This window comes from Nothoprocta perdicaria, unplaced genomic scaffold (genome assembly GCF_003342845.1).
Source record: "Nothoprocta perdicaria isolate Ctin4 unplaced genomic scaffold, notPer1 scaffold_142, whole genome shotgun sequence".
NCBI classification, from domain to species: domain Eukaryota; kingdom Metazoa; phylum Chordata; class Aves; order Tinamiformes; family Tinamidae; genus Nothoprocta; species Nothoprocta perdicaria.
In genome coordinates, this window is record NW_020454561.1 from 278,586 (window position 1) to 294,295 (window position 15,710).

Genomic DNA, 15,710 nt, shown 5'->3' on the forward strand with positions numbered 1-15,710 from the left:
CTTTCTTTGTTCTAGTAATGGTCTGGGATATAGACTGCCTTTCCCATTCCRTCTCTTGGTTGCCTCACCAACTTGTAGTATAGCTTCAGGGTTTTATTATTAAAAGAGGTACCATTAAAAGAGAAAYCAAAGGGCTACATACTTTCCCTTGGCTTATTTCGAAAGGCAGGCATCCCCCTTACCAATAGAGTCATTGTGGGGACACAGTGGGTACTCTGTTTTTCTATGCTGTGAATTGTGGATTACACCTTGCTTTTCCTTTTAGTGAGTTTGAATAATGTCTCCTATTTCTCTGTGTGTGCATATGTGTGTGTATCTATATGGATGTATAAAGTATACACATAAGTGCTTATACGCACTGGCATAGGCTGCCCAGAGAGGTTGTGGAGTCTCCTTGTTTGGAGATCTTTAAAACCCGCTTGGATGCAGCCCTGTGCCACGTGCTCTAGGTGACCCTGCGTGAGCAGGGGGGTTGGACTAGATTATCTCTGAGGTCCCTTCCAACCTTCGGCATTCTATGATTCTATGTGCATGTATGTGTGTGTATGTGTTCTTGTACAGCTTATTTCCCCTCAGTCTGTTCTCTTATAGTCTTTTAACCTTTCCATATAGATCTTATGTTTCTCTAAGTGTTATCTCTGTTTTCTACTGGATATTCTGCATTCTTTCCAATTCTTTTTTAAAGCAAGCTGCATTCTGAAGTGCATGCTGGACACAGCAATTCCACTGGAGTCTCATCACTGCGATGGAGAAGAATAACTGCTTTGTGTATTCTTACATAAATATGATTTTGAATACAGCCCAAAATGCAGAAAAGGGCAAGCCGCAACTATAATTTGTTATCTCAAATTAGGGTTGCTTGACAATATACTGCAGGATTAATCAAGCGCTCCACATTTTTATTGTTATACTAATCCTTTTAAGTATTAGGCTTTGCAGGTTTTTGAATATCATCATGCTTATTTCATACTATGTCTCCAATTTACAGTGTATTTTAAGAATGTAATCCTATTATTCTCAAATGCTTGCAAGTCCTCATGGCCAGGTGCCATTTGTACATTTTCCAGATGTAATCTCTTCCATCATCCGACCACTTCAAAGTCAGCCTGAAGGAGAACTGGATCCATGATCTACTCTTCAGGATCTAATGCTAAATGTTCTTCTCTTTTATAACAGTAAAGGTCTTATTGCTTCTCACTGCACATGGCCTTTTTGAACAGCCCTGTAGCTACCATATGGCAATCACATTTAGATAAAAGAAACTATCATCTGGATTAATGTCAGACGTCCTCTTAAAGTTAACGTTTCACACAGTGCGGCTACCCGTTCTGATCCACCAAATCCCATCAAAGCAAGAAATGAGATAGGTCTGTCGTGGTTTATTCTTCACAGCTCTGAGCTGTCTGTCCATCATAACTTCACCCGTGGACTCTCACACTGCTCACAGCACAGGCAGATTTTGCAGGCAGCCTTGAGCTGGTCTGTGGTTGGCATCTGCTCCTGAAGGGACCATGTTAAGTTGTTGCCCACTTCCCACCTGCCATGGGAGGATGGCTGAGGGGATAAAAAGGGTCAGCAGTGCTGCCTTCCATGCCTGTAAACTGTTGCATTGTAATTTATTCTTGTCCATTACCATGTATAAAAATTAAATCAGTTTATTTTAATTCCCTAGTGGCTCTTTAGTCAAATAAGGGCTGTGTTTTCCTTTCTCTGGATCACTGGGACCTTTGTTATATCCAGTCCACATATTCTCGAAGATCATGAAGACTCCTGAGCTCACAGTTCAGATTCTGCTTTGACTCACTTAAGTGCTTTAGGAAGCACTTCTTTGAGAACAAGATGACAAGAATTCACCTTATCTATTTAATTATTTTTTCTGCATTCTGTCCTACTCCCAGCCTATGTTTCTGTCACCTTAGAGCAATGATCTTGTAAGTGGCTGATCACACATAATATTTTTTATGAGAATGGATGTGAAAAAGAGATAAAATATTTTAGCTGTCTCTGTGCCATTAGTTATCTGCTATCCTCTGATTTGAATAATTGGCCAATCTTTTTCTTTGTCTTTTTCATACCTCTATTTTATTTGTAAACCCTTTTCTAGTTTCCTTTTATGCCCTTTGTTACTTGTAAATCATTTCAGAACCCAGCTTTTCTGATTTTATCCCCATATGCCTTTGCTGTTTCTTTGATACTGATGCAATCAAATAAAGCATCAGGTTTTTGCCTGCAGTACTAGAAATACAGAGGCAGCAGGCAAATGTGGGAGTCCAGACCTGAAAACCCATTTCTGCAAGATGTTGAGATGCAGGTCTTCAGCTCTAATCTGCTCCCAGAGAGCACTGAACGTCAGTGAATGTGATCTTTAATGCTTAAGCAAAATTGAACTGGATCACTTGGAATTTCTTGATTTCCTATAGATACAATGTAGACTTAACACAGATGTAACATAATAAAAATATAAAATATATGATAGCTTCCTGAATAATCTTTTAAAGCAGGCTAGTATATGTCCAATGGAATAATCTTCAAACAGCACTTTTTATGAGACTGAAATGGAGACAGTGGCCCTGCAGTAAATGGCAATAGCCAGGCAGCCCGTTKACAAGTTGACAAGAACATGTTGACCAAGGACAAGGGAGCAATCCTTTTTGGGACAAGSGGAAAAGCATCACTCGTTCTTTGCTATACTTGCAGAGCAGACAAGACCTCATTTTTTTACAATTCCATATTATTGTAATGGCTCTCTCCTATACATTGAGCAAGCATTAACCAGGCTACCCTCTGCCCTTTCCTTTTAGTTACTTCCAGGATAATGCATCACGTTTTATCCAGGTTCATCTGTGCAGGCCACACTTCTCCTTGCTGGATGCCCATTCTGGCCTCTCTTGGCCTCCAGCACTGACCATCAGCCTCAAAGCAAAAACTCCTCTGCCTATCAGACAGCTCTGCAATTTACATTTAGATTTATTTCATTTCTCAGGCTGTGCAAGCTACAGAGCTGGGAACATTTTGGCCAGCAAAGCCTTTTTTGAAGAGCTGAAGCCACATTCTCACACTCTTTTCAAACCACCAGACATCAGGTGCTGACCCAGTCCTATTAACCAATTACTCACATGTCACACAATTAATCTTTCATTGCGATTTGATCAAGTTCATTCCTATCTCCATATTATTCTTTGCAATCCTACTGCATAAAAACGTGCACATTTTTGTCACTGTTCATTTTGCTGCGATCTGCACTGCTTCAGGCTGGGAAATGAAGTGACTGTAAATGTAATTTTTAGAATCATTGGCTGTACAGAGACTCTTTTCAGGCTGACCTGATATGACAGGTTGTAATCGGTTCTTTTGAACCACTCTGGTTTGTCAAGCAGACAGGCTTTTTCCTTTAAATATCCAAAATAACAGATTTGTCTGAGCAGGATTAGGTGGTGTTCAGGGCTCTATTGCCATCTCGTCCTTTGTRTCTTTTGTTTCACACAAGCCCTTGTTCTTGCAGCCCTCTCTTCATACTGCTCTTTGGGAAGAAAAGGAAGGGGATTCTAGCAGGTAAAAAATAGGTATTGAAATTGAAATCTCCACCCTCATCTTGTACTTCAGGTGTTTGAGCTGAATCCAGCTAAAGCCTTGGCTGTAACTGGAGTGAAGGAGTGTGTGCTGTCCCTCCTGAGGGACATAATCCTCTTCTTCTACTCTTTCCACCCTGCATACAACGGATAAGGCATTGGATTAGCATCAGGCCTGCACAGTGCAGGGCACTCAAACATCCTGCCTGGGTTCCAGAAAAGCACATGTTCACGTGGACCACAAGTTTTGGCACTGAAAACAACCTCAGATTTGGAAGTCTTTCTTCCTAGGCCATCTTTCTGATTATTTTCCTTGCTCTGCTCAGGAATTCTGTGTCTGGATTGTGCATTTATCGAAATGCAGTGCCCCAAAATGAAGCACAGCTCTCCAGTTGATGTTTTACCAAGTCTGAATAGAACAACAGGTTTACTTTAAATATGTTTCATGACGAACAAGTATCTATAAGCCACAGTAGGATAACTGCATTTTCTTGCAACAGAGCACCCCTGTTCACTTGCGCTCACTTCAATTCTGCAAAAAATCTATTTTTTTTCTACATAACTGCTGCTTAAAATTTTTTCTTTTCTGTATTTGTTCAAAAAAAAAAAAAAAAATCTGCTCCCTACAGAGGACATTATTCTAATCAGCTTTTCAACTATTTTATTCATGCAGTCTGTGTTCGCTAAATTTCTTCTGAGAAAATGACCCTGTGCCCCATGCTTTAGGTGTCCCTGCTTGAGCCATGAGAGTTGGACCAGATGATCTCTAGAGGACCCTTCCAACCTCAACCATCCTGTGGTTCTGTGATGTCAAGGTACAGGACATTTTTAGCTAATACTCTCGCTTCTCCTTTTTCATGTTAGGCACCATGTTAGGTCTTGCAGGGTCTTTCTGTGCCTTCCCTCAGGAACCCTCAAGAGTTCTCAGAGATGATCGCTGATGTTTCATTAGCTGGAATTTAAAGTGATAACTTCTTTATGTATTTAAACCTCTCCAGCCCATATTACCCTATTCAAAATAGAGATCTTGTCCCTTTCTCACTCACACAAACTGCGACAGACATTTTATCACAGTTGCTCTTTTCTTAAAGCATGTAAAATATATATAAAYAGCTTTCTTGAAGTTGCCTGTTGATATTTTTCATTCACTGTTGAGTATCAGACCAACATTCCTCTTAATATTTGTGTTACCACCAGTGTTGTTACAAACTGATTTCTTGCCCCCCCTCCATGTACTTTGCAAGCTGAACTTGTGTTGTGTTGCTTAATTGCTTGCTTCCCCCTTTCGCCTTCGGTGCTATTTTCTTTCCTGTGCTTAGAGACAGGACTTAGATTTTTCTCCTTGTGAAATCTCTGTTGCTCTCAAATCCAACTTATTCATAACAGTATCTGGCAACATATATTACCTTTTTTCTCTACAAATTTGTACATATCCTCATGGGTTGCTTTTATTTTGCTTTGTTTGAGATTTTTTTTTTTAAGTAATACCATCTTTCTTCATCTCTTTTTCTTTCTTTTTTTTTTTTTTTTTCTCCTTTGGATTATATTCCCAGGTGCTTTTACCTATGAAATCTCTGAATTTATTGAAGTCTCCCTTCCAGAACTCTATTTTAGTAGTAGTAGCATTTTACTAGTATGCATTACTCACCTAGTTTTGTTATGCAAATTAAATTATAAACTTGATCATGTATTAACACTTACATCTTTTTGTGTTTACATGCATTTTAGTATGTAGTAAGTGATTTGTTCTGGGGACTGAGTTACTTGTTCCTCCTTCATATTTGTCTATCGACTAGATCATGAGGCCTCCAATCTCCCATCACCTTTTTGGGCAGCTAATTTATACAGTTCCTGTTTTCCTTTATCTACCTGCACTAGCTTTTTATTAAACGCTGCTAGAGCAATAAAGGGGACTTAATCCTTTCCCAGCAGCCCACTGAACAACAGCCCGGAGATGAGAAAGCCAATACTCCAGTGCTACCTCCATTACCTTCTCCATTTAAAAGAAACGTGATTTTTTCTAGGGAGAATTGGCACATGCAAGTTTTCCACCCAGGCTGTAATTCCCTGTAGGCACTTTTGGCCTGCAGGGCTCTTTCTTGAAAGCATAAATACCATATGGGTGAGCAGCATAGGGTCGCAGTTGGTGCTGACTTTCCCAGGATGTCATGTCTAGTTGACAGATCGGCTCCTCTTTTGCCCTTGGGAAAGGGTAAGCAATCACCAGCACTGCTCTTTTGCTTCCTTCTGGAAATGATGATGAATTGCAGAGCCTTTGGAGTGTGCGAGCCTTCCTAGGCTGCCTTGGAGGTTGGARCTGTACCTATAACACAAGGACTAGGGCTCATCACATGGAGGGAGCGGGAGTCAGGTTGAGAACAAATAAAAGCAGATGCAAAGTCAGGGGTAAAAGAGAAGAGCACTTTGTCAGAAAGCATTTTGGACAAGAGCTGTTTACATGGCTGTATAAATATCAGGAAAAGAGATCAGCTGGGTGCTGAGCTTGTTTACAAGCCTAGGGAGCAGACATGGGTTGCTGTTGTTGCTATATTCTCCTAACTGCACTCCATCCCTCTCCAGAAAATCCCATGTTCTTAGTGAGCTGTTGCAACAAAGGCTTCTCTGGATCCAGAGGTACAAATATATTTGCTTTAGAATAAAATCCCACTGCTTTTCGTCCTGATGCCGTGTGTGTGCAACCACCTTGGAGGACTGTGCATGTTGCACGCCCTTCATTTCCTTTTTTCTTTTTTTAAAGCAGGTATCTACACTAGGGCTTTTGCTGGCTAATAACAGCCGTGCCTTTCAGAAGTCCCCTGCACAAAAGCTGYGCTCCTGGGCACTGCAACGTTTGACAGCCCCCGCTTGCTTCCTGCGGGACTCTGCAAAACTGCTGTGGAGCCGGAGGCTCTTTGTGTCTCGTTGCACCTATGATCTATGAAGCATCTCGGAGCTCTGTGTCAGGGGATTACACATTCCTGCAGGTAGCTGTAATTAGGTGCRATGGAGGTGGAAGTGGGAGGTCAGCATTCTGAGATGTCCTTGTTTTTGTGAACTTAAGCATTTTTCCTTCTGTTATTCTCAGAGGGTTTCCTTAGATAATGCCTGTGGAAGACACCAAAGCAAGTCCTTTGCTATGCAAAACCTAAACTGTACCTTCTTTTTATTTATACAAAGAACTTAACAGTTGTATTATAAACCTTGAAGGTGAAGTTCAAGCAGTTTGTTCCTGTCATCAAAAGCCTGAGGTAAAAATACAGTCTTGTATTGTACATTTTATATGTGCTATTTTTAAGAGAGAAATTTCTTAGGGGTAGAATATGAGATAGCACACAGCTTTTATTGGTAACTGCATGCAGGAGTAAAGCTGCTTATTTTGAATATAAACCAAGCCAAAAAATACTGTTGTATAAGACAAAGGTTSATGAAAGGAACAGGAGAATGAGGAAAAGAATATAGTTCTTCACCCCATAATTTCTTCAGAATTTGTACCACAGTCTTCTTACACCTGCAGTTTCTGTCGCTTTGCTGATGGATTGTTTTAATTGGATAGCTGTATTGCTTTGGGCTTAAAGAGCAACTTTGGTGGCCAGGTCAAGGTGACTACTTAAGTTCAAGGAGTAAACTCAGTGGAGAATCCCTGAGAGGAGAGACTCTCTACAGGGCTAAGCACCACATTAAAATGGCAGCAATGCTGAATCATGGTTAGGGCTGCAGCCCCTGGGTTGTATAAACAGCATGTGGTAAACAGCAAGGCAGAAAAAGGGCCCTTGGGAAGAGAAGAGTCCCAGATACTTTTCATGTCATGAAAAAAAAAAAAAAAAGGAAAAAGAAGTATATCACCCTTCATGCAGAGAACTTTGTAGCAAGAGGACTCAGTTCACCCACTCATTTTGAGGGCTGCAGAGACGGCTGCTGTTTTAAGTCCAGCAGGAAAGAACAAAGCAAGTGAGGTTCATGACACGATGCTGAGCAGGGGGTTCCTTCTCCCCTTCCCTCTCAATCGAGGCAGCATGCTGGCTTCTGTTATCATTTGCAAATGCTCAGGGTCATCTGTGCACATCTGAACCGACCACCTCAGGCCCCCTTTCTAGTCAGCGCAGGGAAATAGGCCTGGCTACAGGCTGATCCCTTTCTTCCCTGCATCTGCAGTCAAAACAGCTTTGCACTGGAAGAAAGCCAACGTGCATGATAAACGAAAGCTAAATGAATGCTAATCTCCATTGGAGATGTTTACTGCAGGAACATCTCAGGTTAGGTGAGCTGGATCCCACACAAGGGATCGTGTATTGTTCCGAGGAAAAAAAAAGAAAACCATAATTTTCTGTTTACTTTTGTTATTAGCAAGAGATGTTCGTACACGCTGCATTTTGCACCCCATTGTAKCTGGGATCGTGTGCAGGGAGCCAGGACGGTGGCAGCACGGCCCCCGCGCAGCCCTCAGCCCGACGCTGCCCGCAATGAGCAGCTCCTTTCGTGCACAGCATCTCCCAGGGAGGCGTCGCGTGGTGTCATATCACAGACTTCTGGGCCTCGCTTTTATATAATTAACCGGTTTGCCACCTGAAATGTTGTAATTAAGCTTTCATGTGTAAAGCAGGAGCATATGCCACTGTCAAATGAATGAGAATGAGACAAGTCAGGCATTCCGTGTTAATTTAACTTTACCATGATTAACTTTCTTCCACTTGTTRGAGGTGACCACAGGCACAATCCACTGGTGGGGTGTCTGAAGGCAAACAAACCTGACCCATGTCTTGGCAGGATTTGTGCTGCACCTAGATGCATGGAAGTTCACCTATCCTGACAAAACCATGAAAAACTGCCAGGGCCAGATGATGAGTCTGTTATATTTCAATGGAAAGACTACGTATTTTAGGTGCAAAAAGTACCCCTTGCACCCTGCATTGTGCTATGCTGCTTTGTAGTGCTGTGACCAAGTCAAGCTTTAGGGAGGATGACAATAAAACTTCCATTTCTGGGCATTTGGGTTTGCCCATTTCTTTGACACTTTGCTAGTGGGTTGGTTCACTCACTAGCAAGAATTCTGCCATGTAGACCATGCTGTTATTTCTGTTGCATGGGTTAAGTAGCTGTGGTTCCTTTACCAAAAATGAGAACTGTGTGTAAAACCCAGCCTTACTTTTGCTTGAGAGCCTTTCTWTTTTTTTTTCCCCTTGAGGAACCAGTGTTATGGCAACACAGGAGTGTAATGCAAATCCTGATTGTAGGGTCTTTACTGCTGGTTAAAACATCAGGCAGAAAGGCTTCAACTTGCCTATTCAGCATTGTATTTATTGGGCTGGTGAATGGAAAATAATAATTATACGCACAAGCGGCACAGATTGGAGCTGAAAGCAGCGAGACAGTCGCTCCCCGCGATCCCACCTGTACGGCCGCCTCCGGGCTGGAGCCGCGCTCCCATTTAGGGGCTGTCTGCAGCAGCCACTGAAGTCAACAAGAGCCTTTGATTTCTTCCCAGTGGGTGCTGCATCAGATTGCTGTAGCCTCCTTTGAAAACCTAAGAAAAAGGGGCTGAAAGGCAAATTTAGCGAGATACACTGTACAGATAACATAATATTGCTTAAAGAGGTATCATTCTCTTTGGAGAAACGCTAAATCTGCAGGGGGAGGAGAGTTCAGTGCCCTGCAATTGCTACATGATGTTATAGCTTCAGCAGTGAGCAAGGACAAAGCTGAGTTTCTAGGCTGACGATTGATGTCCAGCATAAGAGGTATTTGCAAAAGGAGCTATGTTTAGAAAACATGACAGTTGTTTATAAACAAGAACATAACTATTAACAATGTAGTTTGCACACAAGGTGGATGCAGTTGAAAAGGCATGGTGCACTACCTGGGTGCTTTACAGTGGTGTTAGATGCATCTGCTGAGCATGGACTGCAAGTATGGACAATATTTATTTTATACTGGTGCCCTAGGCAATATTGCAATCCTTTGGCAAAAAAATTGCCCCAGAAGGAATTAGAGGGATCAGAGGAATTGGTTGGTTATTGCACTGYCTTCTGTGCTGTCAAGGCCACTCAGGCAGAGGTCAGGTTGTCCTGCCAGGAAAATGTCCTATGAGGAATATTTTATTTTGCTTTTGTCAGCACATTGGAGAGTATTTTACTCAAGTCACCTTTGTATATTTTATTCATTAGGGCATGATCCTGAAAGGCTCTAGTAACCCCATGCTCTGCTTGATTTTGTGCAATTTGAGGATGATGAGCACTTACCAAGACACAAAAAGGACCTCATAGGTTTAGGCCCCTATTCTGACCATCTGTCAAAACTGTTCATATATTGGACCTGTGCTCTGATCTGAAGAATGGGACAGGTTTGTTCTTTGGGACAAAGTGTTTAAACTGTGCTGACCAAGCATGTTGGTAAAATATGTGGCATGAACACTGAGTCTTCTAACTCTATTTTTATGGAGTTTTCTGTATTTARTAGTGTAGATAGGGGGAAAGGGAAGCAATGATCCTGTGCAGCCTTTCCCAGGAAGAGTCTAATTTGTTCTTGCCTGCTGATTTTGATGCTCTATCCAGGCGCTATTGAATTTAAACTGTTTATTAGTTTTGTGGAAAGATTTACTGTGATGCAGTTCTTGTGAGGAAAATAAAAACTTTTCATTCTTCTTGGGGGATTTGGTAATCAAGAAGAAGAAAATTTTATTCCGGAGCTGAAGTTAATGAGCGATTGTAGTTCCTTGCAGGCCAAGTCACTCCGCAAGGGACAGGGAGGATTTGGCTCCTGCTCCCCCTCAGACGGAGCTGCTGTCAGTAAATCCTACAGCGTGGAACCTGCTACATCCCACATGGAAAAAGTTCTCTTACCACTTCGCCACAGTGTCTGTTTATTCAAGGATAATTCTGGAGATGGGATTTTAGTTATCTTCCAGGGATGCTGCAGCACCGGATGGCAAGGTGCCACCAGCTTCGCAGTGGGATCACCTTTTCTTTCTGTCTAAGCATTTTTAATGCAGTGCCTAGGCACCTTGGAGATAAATTTGGCATAATCAACTCCATGTCTAAAGAGAGAGAGAGGAAGCTCTCAACCCATTTTTCATTGCAGTCCCCTCGCTGTGGCTCTTCTGCCTCCACAGCAGCCCTTACAGGGGAAATGCTGACGGGGACTCAGATTCGTGGCCAAGAAGTCCTCTGCAGAATGGATGGGTCTGGTACTACGCTGTGCAGATGACTGCACTGTTTTGACTGGACTGTTTTGCTTTCCCATCCATTAGCAGATGCTACACTTCGTTAGTAAAAAATTCAATCAACAGACTGCGTAATTGCCATTTTTTGAACGGAAGGAGGCTTGTTGCACTGCATGTTTTCAAATATGTACAACAACCTTCAAATTAAATTCCTATGAATTAAGCAATGGCTTTTACTGAGGCTGTTTTTTATTGACTGTTATAGATGGTGAAGTTTATATGGTTTGGACTGGTTTTCAATTAGTGCTTTGAACAACACCTAAAGAAGAAACTTAAAGGTGAATTAAAGCTCTTTCTAACATGTATCTTGCATGGAGTCATGAGAGCTGTAGAGCTGACATTGCTTAAGATTTTTTTATCAGCAGTAAGCAGCTATTTTGCTGTCATCTGGACTTATTCAGATTTTAGAAGACATAAATATAGTTTCTCTTTTTTTATATACTTCATTTGTGCCCTTTGTGTCTATAGAGCTGTTATTTTCTGATGATCCCATGATTTGACACCAAATGTGCCGGTCTTGCCCTCTGTACCTGGCTTTCTCCTGTCAGGACACATCTTCTTCTGCACAGCTTCCTCTGTCAGCCACTGCAGGCACCAAGAGCAACATTTTCCAGCAGGGCAGCACAAAGATATTATCATTACCTGGGCTCATCTCAATTCCTTGTCTCCTTCCTGTATGTGTCAAAGTGAATGGGAGCAGGACTGACCCTTGGATTTAAGAAAGAAATATCCTTAGGTTTTTATGGGGAATCATATCTGTCTCTGTCAGGCTCTTCCTTCCCTTTTCTCATGTGAGTGCTTTGAGAATGAACAGCCCAGCAGCATTGCCACTGAAAGGATATTCTGATATATGTCTTCTAGTAGACAAGACACCTGTGGCCATACCAACCCTGGATCACCTACCATCATTTCCTTCGTGACCTTTACGGATGTCAGATGAGACATTTTTTTTTTTTTCCAGTTGCCTCACTCTGCTCTAGATGCCATTTTAGGTCCAACAAGTGAAATAAGGCAGCCCATTAATCAACTCTGCCTCCCAGTCTTCTCATTTCTGTCTTCCCATAGTTTATTTTGCTGCATAATATAACCCCATTTTAAAAACAGGGGTATATTACGCTGTCAGAACACATCCTGCTCTGATACGAACAATGGGACAAGCTCAGTTAGGTGAAGGGAACAATTCTGTTTCGGTGGATCATCCTACCTGCCTCTAGTGGGATTGCATCGAGAGCCAKGCAGGAGGATGCTGCATGAAAGTCAAATGCTCTCCGCGTATCTGTCTGGGGTTGTTGCCCACAAATACCTCCATTAGTTACTCTTCAGTGTAAAATACTGTGTGGATCATAGGAAGAAAAAGCCAAATCAGCAAAGGAAATAAATATACAGAAGGGCTTAAGATGAGCTTGGCTAACATAAGGAGCTTAATAGCTCTCTCTGTCATTGAGAAGGAGGAAAAAACTGCAACGGGACCAACTCTTGCTTATTCTTTGTTGGTGTTAGAGTGGCCGGAATGTTTTATCAGCAGTTTTACAATAAAATTTATGCCTAGATTCTTAATATTAAATCTTAGGTAAACACACAGTGGTGTGATGTGGAAAGTGCATTTTAAGAAAATGTGTTTGTTTTATACGCTAAAATGATTTAATTCAGATTGATTAATCCATGGCATGCTTAATTTAATAGCAGATGGTCATTTTAGAACTTCTCAGATTTGGGAAGCTTGGCATAAAATGAGACTCAAAGCYGGTAAAATCCACAGGTCTATTAATTTTTTTTTCATAAACTGCACAAGACTGAATTATAAGTGAAGTCATTTTTCTGCTCTTGTTCAGTTGTGTAAAACCCACACATCCCATGCATTAGAAAAGAAGTGTTTGGGCTGTACTGTATTTTGTTCTAAATGATCCATTCATGTAATTTTTCCCTGAGCTTTTTTATTTGACCCTACTTGCTTATTATAATGTTTTAGGTAGCATAGTTGTGAGTTTTATTGACCCTTGCTTGCTGCCTATTTGTTTTATAGTTGCAAAGTATTGCAATGCTTAGAAAGAGCACCTTAAAACATTGTAATTTAGTCCTGTTCACCAGAAAGGGATGTGCAGAGAGTGCTAGCAGCAAATTTCTTCTTTTTCAGGTTCTCCAAAAAACATGAAGGGTTGGAGCAGCTCAGACCACCCAGCACTGACACCTTCAGCTTGGGAGAGAGGGGCTTTGGCTGGGCCAGGGTGAAACKGAGGCACGTGCAGTGGCTCTAGGTGAGTAAAGTAGGGAAAATGATATTTTACGTGTGTGGAAGGAAGGGGGCTTATAACAACTCTATGTATGTGACATCTTTTTTTCATAACGTGTGSTCCAACACCATTAAGTGGTGCCCAAGTAATTAAAATCCGTTCAGGTTGCTGGTCCCTGCTCCATCCCTGGAGCTCCTGGTTCAGAAGATGGTCCCATCTCGGGGCAAGTGTTGCCTCTGGGTGCGCTAACGCTGTTCTGTAAAGATGCTGCTACCATCGTTTTCCCCACTGGGTTCACACGGCCCAGTATATAACCTACGGTCCATAAGCTTGATGTCAGGCCTGGTTGCACGCAGCTTGAGGAGGCTGATAGCAAACATAAATATCTTGATAAGGTCAAAACATTACAATTTGGGACATAGGAATTTAGACCACGGTCACGAATAATATGGTATACATAAAATAAAAATTGATGTAGTCATCAAAGTTCTTTTACTGAGTGAAATGAAAAGTCATCCACAATAAATGCGAAGAATCAAAAAGATGTGTGAGACCTTTACAGCTGTGCTGAGCAGAAAAGCTGTTGGTATTTGTGCCTTGTGTGTGCTGCTCAAGTAAAGGATGAGCAGTGCAATGCATCTCATAATATTATCTTATATAGAACGCTTTTATTTGAACAGGCATATTGGAAGAAAGCAGAAAGCTTTTTATGAGGATTTAATTTTCAAGTGTGCACTATAGAAACAGAAGATTTTTACTGTATGTGAAACCTTCCTCAATATCTAGCACACAGTATATGGTTCAATCCCATAGTTCAAGCAATAGACTTGGTACTCAGTAAAGATGTCTTACTAAACCTAACTAGCACACAGCAGTAAAAGTGTTCCCAAATACTTAAAAACTAAAGTAAAACTAGAATCACAGAATCCTTAATATTGGAAGGGACTTTTCAGTCCAACCCTCCTGCACATGCAAGGTCACCTACAACATGGTGCACAGGGTGGCACCCAGGTGGGTTTGGAAGATCTACAAAGAAGGAGGCTCCACAGCTTCCCTGGGCAGCCTGTTCCAGGGCTCTGGCACCCTCACAGGGAAGAAATTTTTCCTTAAGTTCCTATGGAACTTTTAGTGCCTCAGTTTGTGGCCATTTCCTCTAGTCCTATTACTGGCCACCACYGAAAAGAGGCCAACCCCTCCTCCTCACTGCCTCCCTTGAGGTATTTATACACGCTGATCAGGTCCCCCCTCAACCTTCTCTTCTCCAGGCTGAACAGGCCCAGCTCTCTCAGCCTTTGCTCATAGGGCAGATGTTCCAGGCCCCTGATCATCCTGGTAGCCCTGCGCTGGRCTCTCTCCAGCAGCTCCACATCCCTCTTGTACTGGGGAGCCCAGAACTGGACACAGTACTYCAGATGTGGCCTCACCAGGGCTGWGTAKAGGGGGATGATCACYTCCCTCGACCTGCTGGAGATGCTCTTCTTAATCCACCCCAGGATCCYGTTGACCTTTTGGCCTCCAGGCCACACTGCTGTCTCATGGTCGTCTTGTCATACACCATGACACCCAGGTCCCTCTCTGCGGGGCTGCTCTACAGCAGGTCAGCCCAGGGACAAGCATTTCTCAGTGGTGGCCAGTGATAGGACAAGGGGTAATGGGTGCAAACTGAAACACAGGAGGTTCCATCTCCAGGTGAGGAGGAACTTCTTCACTGTGAGGGTGACAGAGCCCTGGCACAGGCTGCCCAGGGAGGYTGTGGAGTCTCCTTCTCTGAAGATCTCCCAAACCCGCCTGGATGCCGCCCTGTGCCCYGTGCTCTGGGTGTCCCTGCTGGAGCAGGGGGTTGGACTAGATGATCTCTAGAGGTCCCTTCCAACCTTGAAGATTCTGTGATTTTCAGATTTATTTTTACCTATATTTAAAAGGCAATGGAAGTATTTTTCCCACTAAAAATGTCCTGTGCATTCTGCATTTTTTTTTCTTTCTTTCTTACAAGTTAAGTTACAGAGAGATGAAATGTAGAAAGAAAACCCACTGCATACTTCAATTGGACAACTCTGAATCGGGTAAATTATGATTGTTCAAAGAAATAGTGAAGGGGAAAACAATTACATACTGTATTTGAATGGGTTCTAAGAAGTTGTATAGCCCTATATTATATATTATATATTATATTATTATTATTATTATTATTATTATTATTATTATTATTATTAAAAAGAAACCAAGAATTAATTTGAGGGCTACTTGTATAGATCAACTCAGAAATACAATGTCTAAGTGGGACTAAAAGCATCCCACTTCTTAAATCGTCTCACAGTGTAAAAGAAAAGGTAATTAAATCTCTAATTTTAAGTATAAATATTTAAAAATAGAAGACGCTAGGCTGCTAGAAGCTCTCATTGAAAATTCCAACACAGTTTAGCAAATTTTATTTTTCTGAATAACTACACAGTAGTGTCCTGAAAAGTCAGTTTTCTTCAGTGGACTATTGGCCACTAATTCAAATAAAGAGATTTACTGAATTCAGGGCAATGAATTCGTTCTTCCACATTCATAAGATCACTGCCTTATATACAGTTCTCCATCCCCAATGCTTTTGTTTTTAGAACCTGTTCAGCAATTGAAGAGATCCAATAGATGTTTAATACTTTCTTCTCCTTCAGCATATATTTCCTTTGTGTTTGAAATACTATT